Source organism: Tamandua tetradactyla, chromosome 14 (assembly GCF_023851605.1).
Source record: "Tamandua tetradactyla isolate mTamTet1 chromosome 14, mTamTet1.pri, whole genome shotgun sequence".
NCBI lineage: Eukaryota > Metazoa > Chordata > Mammalia > Pilosa > Myrmecophagidae > Tamandua > Tamandua tetradactyla.
The window spans coordinates 36977595-36984728 of NC_135340.1; the positions used below are offsets into that span (position 1 = coordinate 36977595).

Below are 7134 nucleotides of genomic sequence, written 5' to 3' on the forward strand. Positions count from 1 at the left end.
GAAGGTAAAGGATAAGCTTCTGGGTTCATAGATTCCTTAGGAGAAACAAGCCATATGTTTTGATTTTTACACATAAATTAGGGTTAGAGCTCTCCAAAGTGCAAGGTTTCAGTTCATCTCCTTCCTCTTAGAAGTAACAGGGAATGACATTAAATTTCAAAATCAAATGAAATGTTGAAGTACAGTTCAAAACAAAAATAAATTAAAAGCTTGAAAATTCCCATGGTGTTATTGCTCTTTTGTTTTTCTTTACAGGTGATTCAAGCATAAACCATAGAGTGGAGTCCATGGAGAAAGTCAATCAGCCTCTAGTATCAGAATTCATTTTGCTAGGACTCACGAATTCAAAGCATATTCAGTTTCTTCTCTTTCCACTCTTCTCTGTTATCTATGTAGCCACAGTTTTGGGGAAACTTGTCATTGTTGTCACAGTGTATTCTACCCCAACCTGAACACCCCCATGTACTTTCTCCTTGGGAACCTCTCCTTTGTGGATGTGACCCTTGCTTCTTTTGCCACCCCTAATATGATTGTGAACTTGATTAAAAAGCATAAGACCATTTCCTCTGCAGGATGCTTCACTCAGATCTTTCTCCTTCACTTACTGGGTGGGGTTGAAGTGGTACTGTTGGTCTCCATGGCATATGACAGGTATGTGGCCATTTGTAAGCCCCTACACTACATGACCATCATGAACAAGAAAGTGTGTGTTTTGCTGGTAGTGGCCTCATGGCTCTTAGGTTTACTTCACGCAGGGTTTCAGATACCTTCACGCAGGGTTTTCAGGTACCAGGTTGTGAACCTGCCATTCTGTGGGTCCTAATGTGGTGAACAGCATTTTCTGTGACCTTCCTCTGGTTACTAAGCTTGCCTGTATAGATACTTATTATGTACAGATAGACATCATTGCCAACAGTGGGATGATATCCCTGAGCTGTTTCATGATTTTCCTTGTCTCTTACAGCCTTATCCTCATTACTGTTAAGAACCATTCTTCTAGTGGGCAGTCCAAAGCCTGATCTACCTTGACTGCTCACATTACAGTGGCAATTCTCTTCTTTGGCCCATGAATTTTCATCTATATCTGGCCCTACAGCAACTACTCTGTGGATAACTTCCTTGCTGTATTTCACACAACCGTCACTCCCATCTTGAATCCAGTTATCTACATGCTGTGAAACAGAGAAATGAAGACAACCATGAAGAAACTCTGGCGTCCTTGTGTGGGTTCTAAACAAGTCACATAGAATAGAAATACATTTTATATAAAAGCAGATTCTTTCTACCTGTTTTCAAGGTTTCTCTTTCAGGTACAATTATTTGACCCATGCTGAGTAAGTCAAGAAGAATACAACCAGATTATAAAAATCAGCTCTAAGGATGTCAAGCTAACATAAAATAAATTGACCATTGTTTTTGGAAATGCAAAATGATGTCATTGAGTTATGAAAATCAAGCAAAGATTTGCTTCTCCTTCAGCACAGCTGGTAAAAATATGATTTTTATAGTTATGAAGGTGACATTGGTTTAAAGAGAAAGTAAAGAGAATCCTCAGAAAGTCCATCCTACATTTTCCTATAGCTGAAAAGATTTGGTCATTGCTGGGGTCCCAACATTGAGAAGATTCTTTGTCTTCTCAACAATATCAAATTTTGAGTAAGCACTCATCTGTGGTACTTCATTAATAAAGCCTACAAAGCTTTATTATTGCAATGTCTACCTATAACATCAAAACATATTTTACCTGTTGCCTACAAAATGGGAGAGTTTTGGTAGACCTCTGTAAAGGCTGCTAATATTATCAAAACTTACTCTCATCTTCCTATACAATAATACTGCATTTCAAAAAGGTATGCTTCTGATTCAAAAATTTTATTTCCCAGAAAAGGCACTTTTCTTTAAGAATAATATTAATTTAAATGTGATTTATAGTAATAAGTTACATTATGAAAGTTATTACTTTTAAGGGAAAGTGTGGAATTCCAATTAATAATCTTGATTTTATGGAGCTTCTCTAGCTATAAATCTGCATATAATTTTAATGACTTTTAGTTTCATTCCTTCTGAACTTATGATGATACAGGATATAAAATCAGCAGCTATACAATGTTGTGTTTTATCTTTTTAAGAAGTCTTTTTGTAGGTTAAGTACAATGTTGACAACAAAAATAAAATGTATATTTATTAGTAGCTTATTTTCTTCATTTTCATATAAACTTTCACTACAACTGAAGGAATAGAATGCAATGATCAAAAAGGTCTTACCACCTAGAGAACAAATTTCATTTGTGTCACCAACAGTGATTACAGAGGAGAAAGGAAGAAAATAATATTTTGTGTTCAATCAACAAAAACAAATATATTTTTTAATGAAGTGAAGAAGTTGAACAGGGAGTTTTCTGGATGCCTGTTATGCTTATAAGCAAGTTATTTTATAATGTTTTTATAAGAAATTCAAAATTCCCTAAAGATTCTTTTCTTCTGTCCTACATTCTTTCCTTCAGTCCTACAGAGCAAATTAAGGGGTTGTGAAAATGAGCCATTACTTAAAGAAGCAGCACAACAGATAGGAACTCACCTGCCCCTTCTACTATAAATGTACACACAGTAATACTTCCACCACTATCTCCCCAGTAAAAGTATAAACGAAATAAAAATGCTATTTTTATTTCGTTTGTGTGAAAGAAGTATTTCTGGTTCATTGAAAACAATTATCAGACTCTAGGAAGGAAAGTATGGTATTTAGAAAACTCTTTTGTGTTCCACAAACACAGATTTCTCTATCACATTGTGCAAAAAACAAACTACCCATTGCCAGAGGTGGAAGTACAGGGACTGCTTTATGTATAGATCACCAACATACCTGATGATCCTTAATTGTCCCCAGTAAAACATTTCAAAAAACCTCATTTCCTCCAGTTTTCTACATACCTAAGGTTTCACTACATTTTGTCATCCAATTACTGATTGAATATTTTTTCTTTGAAAATACATTATTTAGAAGCACAAAAATAGAAAGAGGAACATATTTCCTTTATTCAGTAATACACATTATAATGGGAATAAGAATATTGACTCCATATTTCTACAATATCCAGTTGAGATTGAAATCCTGGAGAAATTATGTCTTCCAGGGCATGTAGATTTTGAAAAAGTAAGGTAAGTTGACTAGAAGATATAGATTTTGCATATTTTGAGATGATTTTCCTCTTGAAAAATGTATGGACAGGGAACTAGCCAACGGGAAACACACACCTTTGAAGAAACTTCTACTTGTGTGACTGGAAAATCAATAATTGGGCTCTAACTAGAGTTCTAGACCCTGTAGTCAATACTACCTAGGTTGCTTTTGTTTCCTAGATCCTAAAACAAATACAATAGAATGGGTTGCCTTAAGATAGGAAATTATTGACTCATGGCTTATGAGGTTAGATGATTATTTCCTCACAGGTTCAGTATTTTCAGGCTGCCCATCTCTCTTTGTAATTCCTCGTCTTTTCTATCACATGGCAATGAACATGGTTGCTTATTCTTCCCTGTCTTTGTGTTCTGCTGACTACAAGTTTTTGCTGCTTCTACCTTGACTCCTTTCTCTGTGCTCTCCTGAAAAAGACCTCAGTAATAAGGGTACTCCTTAACTAATGTAACTTCATCAAAAGTTCCTCTTTAGATTAACTTCACATGCACAGGAAAGGATTAAATTTAAGAATGTTTTTCTTGGATACATAACTCAAAAACACCACATAGGGCTATCATATTTAAAAAAAAGAATCAATTTATGTCTGTTCCACAGGAAGAAATAAGCAAATGTTCACAACAGCTTAAATTATAATTGCCAAATCTGAAGTGTCCTAAATGTTCATCCACTTGCAAATGGATAAACAATGATGGTGTGTTCTCACAAAGGACTATTTCTAAGCAATAAAAAGAAATAAACTAGAAGCAGGTGTTCCAGAATAGCTTCATAGCATCATGAGGAAATTGGGAGATCATCTTCTCAGAAAAACAGTTGTAAAACTGGAAAAACTTCCCCAAAATAATATTTAATATCTCTAAAAATTGACCAAAGGGCATAACATATATTGAGAATAATTTATTCAAGAAAATAGATGGACTCTCATTAAGAACGTTGAGATTCTGTGACATTTAAAACAGAAGTTGCTCCCATTCTCCCAAACTCTGGGCTTCAAAAGTTTTTACTGCACAGGTGAGTCAACCCATGAGGACAGACAGCTTCTACCCTCTTCTGGCTTAAATTCAGGGACCAGAGGTCCACTCCTCATGGGAAGGATTTGAAACTTGGTGGCTCCTTCTACTTCTGCTCTTTTGCTCAGTTTCTATTTTATGGAGATTCTGCCTAGGGAATCATGACAAATTGGAAAGACTAGCAACTATATAGCTTTGCCTGAGAAAGCTGGATTTATTTTTTTCTCTCTTTCACTTTCTTTCTCTCTATTATTTTTTTCTTCCTACTAGTGTTACTGGAAGGTTCTGTCAAAACACTAGTTGAACACAAGCTAAAGGTACAGAGACACGAGAAATCACACTTGAAAATGAATACAGATCTCTCAGCAAATAGCAACACCAACAAATACAAATCCTGAAGAAGAGGGGAAACTGACTTTCAAATTATTATATTGTAATATTTAAAATATTCAACTTTCATCAAAAATTTCATAAAACATACAAAGAAACTTGAGTGTAAATACCATTAAAAGGAGAAATGAACAGAATTTCCCTGAAGGAACACAAATATTGCTACCCCTGACACCCCTGAAATTAAAACTTTAAACCAATTGCCTTAAATTTGCTAAAAAGCCACAGGAAGCTATGGACAAATAGTTAAATGAAGCAAAGAGAATAATGTAGAGAAAAGTAAATAATGTCAGTAAATATTTCGAATTTATGAACAGGAACCAAAGAGAAGTTATGTAGTTAAAAATGCAATAGCTGAAATGTAAAGCTCACTAGGGGATTTCAATAGCGTACTTGAGCAGATAGGATAACTAAACTGCAAACCTGAAGATCGGTCAATTTAAATTATCCAATCTGAGAAAGTGTAAGATAAAAGAATAAAAAGTCTGAAGAGATTAAGAGATCAATGAAGCACCATCAAGCATACCAACACTGGCAGAAAAAGAGTCCCAAAGGGAGAAGAGGGAGAGAGAAAGGGACAGAAAAGTTATTTAAAGAAGTAATGGAGAGAACTTTCAAAGTTTATTAAATACATAAGCATATGCATTCAAGAAGCATACTAAGCTGCAAGATGTATAAAGGGAAAAAATCTATATCAAAACACCTTATAATCAAAATGTTCAAAACAAAGACAAAGAAAATTTTCAAAGCAGCAAGAGAGAAGTGATTTCTCATGTTAAAGGACTTATCATGAGATTAACAATATAATTCTCATAATCACTTAGAAAGTAGAAATGAAATAAGAATACACATTTAACATGCTGAAATAAATTAACTGTCAAACAATAATTCAATATCCAGCAAAATTATCTTAAAAATCAAGGTCAAATTAAGATATTCCAGAGGAACAAAGCCCTGAAGAAGTTTGATGTTAATAGACCCTGAGTGCAAGAACTGTTAAACAAAGTTCTTCAAATAATTGTCTGAGCAGCATTATTTGAACAGACTCTTCTTTTCCCATTCCATAATCTTGACACCCTTGTCAAATATAATTGTTCATAGGTGGTAGGTTGAATTATGTACCTCAAAAATGCATGTTTTTAAACTTAATCCAATTCCATGTGTTAACCCAGTATATGTAGTATCTCCAAAAATGCCATTTTTAGTTAAATAGTGGCCAAACGCAGCAGTTTACACCTTAATACATATTGCCTGAAGCCACATATAAGGGAACAAATTCAAAACTTTACCTTATGCTATATTAAAAAAAAATAGCTTAAAATGTACCAATAACCTAAGTATAAGATCTAACACCAAAGCCATCTTAGAAGAAAACAGTGACAAATATCCATGGCCTTGGGTTTGAGACTTAAAATTTTAAAATAACAGTAAAATATGAGCAGCAACAGAAAAATATGCAATTTGGACCTCGGAAACTAAATAATTTTGTACATTAAAGGTAATTATTGAAAAAATGAAAAGAAAATCTACAGAATGAGAGAAAATATTTGTGAATTATAGACATGATAAATGAATAGTAGTCACAATGTATAAAGAACTGTGAGAACTAAATAACAACAAAAAAAATTTTTTTAAATGGTCAAAAGGTTTGAAACAAGCATACCTGAGTGTTATTTCAGGTTTAGTGCCAGATTACTGCAATAAATATTGCAAGAAAGTAAGTCACACAAATTTCCTGCTCCCTAGTAAGCATGAAAGTTATGCTTAAATTACACTGCACTCTATTAAGTATTCAATCACTAAGTACAACAACCCTATGTACATACCTTAATTTAAAAATACTTTATCGCTAAAAAAAACCTGAAACACTGCTGCTATATTACCAAGTTAAAATGTAATATCTTAAATCCTTTCTTGTCATTTCAATAATGTTCAAAATATTTTCAGCAGGAGCAGATTCCATCTCAAGAAATCACCTACTTTGCTCAACCACAAGAATCAACTCTCCATCCATTCAAATTTTATGATGAGATTCCAGCAAGGTACATCTTCTGGCTTCATTTATAACAATATCTCTTTTGTTATTTCCAACAATTCTGCAGTTATTTCCTCCACTAAAGTCTTGAACCCCTCAAAGTTAGCCATGACAGTTGGAATCAGTTTCTTCTGAACTCTTGTTAATGTTGACATTTTGGGCTCTGTTCATCTAGAATGGTTAATCATTTTTGTAACTTTTTCAATTTATTTGCCTAGGTTCGTCAGAGGAATCAGTGGCTATCACAGGTATAGCTTTACAAAAATTGATTTTTTAAATAATCAGACTTGAGAGGCAAAATTATTCATTGATCCACGGGGTTGTAGAAGGTACCTTTTGATAGCAGACATGAAACCTACATTCATTTTGCTCTACATCTTCATCAGAGCACCTGGGTGACCAAGTATACTGTCAATAAGTGGTAATCCCTTGGAAGGATTTTTTTCTTGAAGAGTAGATCTCAGCAATAGGCTTAAAATATTCAATAAATCAATTTATAAATA

The 7134-nt window shown here is 33.9% G+C and overlaps 1 pseudogene; it reads left to right on the top strand.

Moving 5' to 3' along the window:
* Positions 1–287: 287 nt before the first annotated feature.
* Positions 288–1247, top strand: LOC143654935 (olfactory receptor 4K17-like; annotated as a pseudogene).
* The last annotated feature ends 5887 nt before the right edge of the window (positions 1248–7134 follow it).